This window comes from Penaeus monodon, chromosome 22, assembly GCF_015228065.2.
Source record: "Penaeus monodon isolate SGIC_2016 chromosome 22, NSTDA_Pmon_1, whole genome shotgun sequence".
Classification (NCBI taxonomy): Eukaryota; Metazoa; Arthropoda; class Malacostraca; order Decapoda; family Penaeidae; genus Penaeus; species Penaeus monodon.
In genome coordinates this window covers 3,130,377-3,130,582 of record NC_051407.1, presented here as the reverse complement: position 1 = coordinate 3,130,582, position 206 = coordinate 3,130,377, and positions in this window count along the sequence as shown.

Below are 206 nucleotides of genomic sequence, written 5' to 3'. Positions count from 1 at the left end.
AATAAAACTAGAAAAGCGGGAAATAAAACCGATGTTACGGGAGACCTGCAAGAATAATGACAGCAGGGGTTATCCGTCTCAGCAAAGCGCCGGGAACCACAACGCGAACCGGCAAATTGTTCCCACAGGGAGAGGAGACTTCCTGCCTTCCTCTCTTATCTCTCCTTATCATTATCTGCCTCTTTCGCCCCCTAATATATATTTTT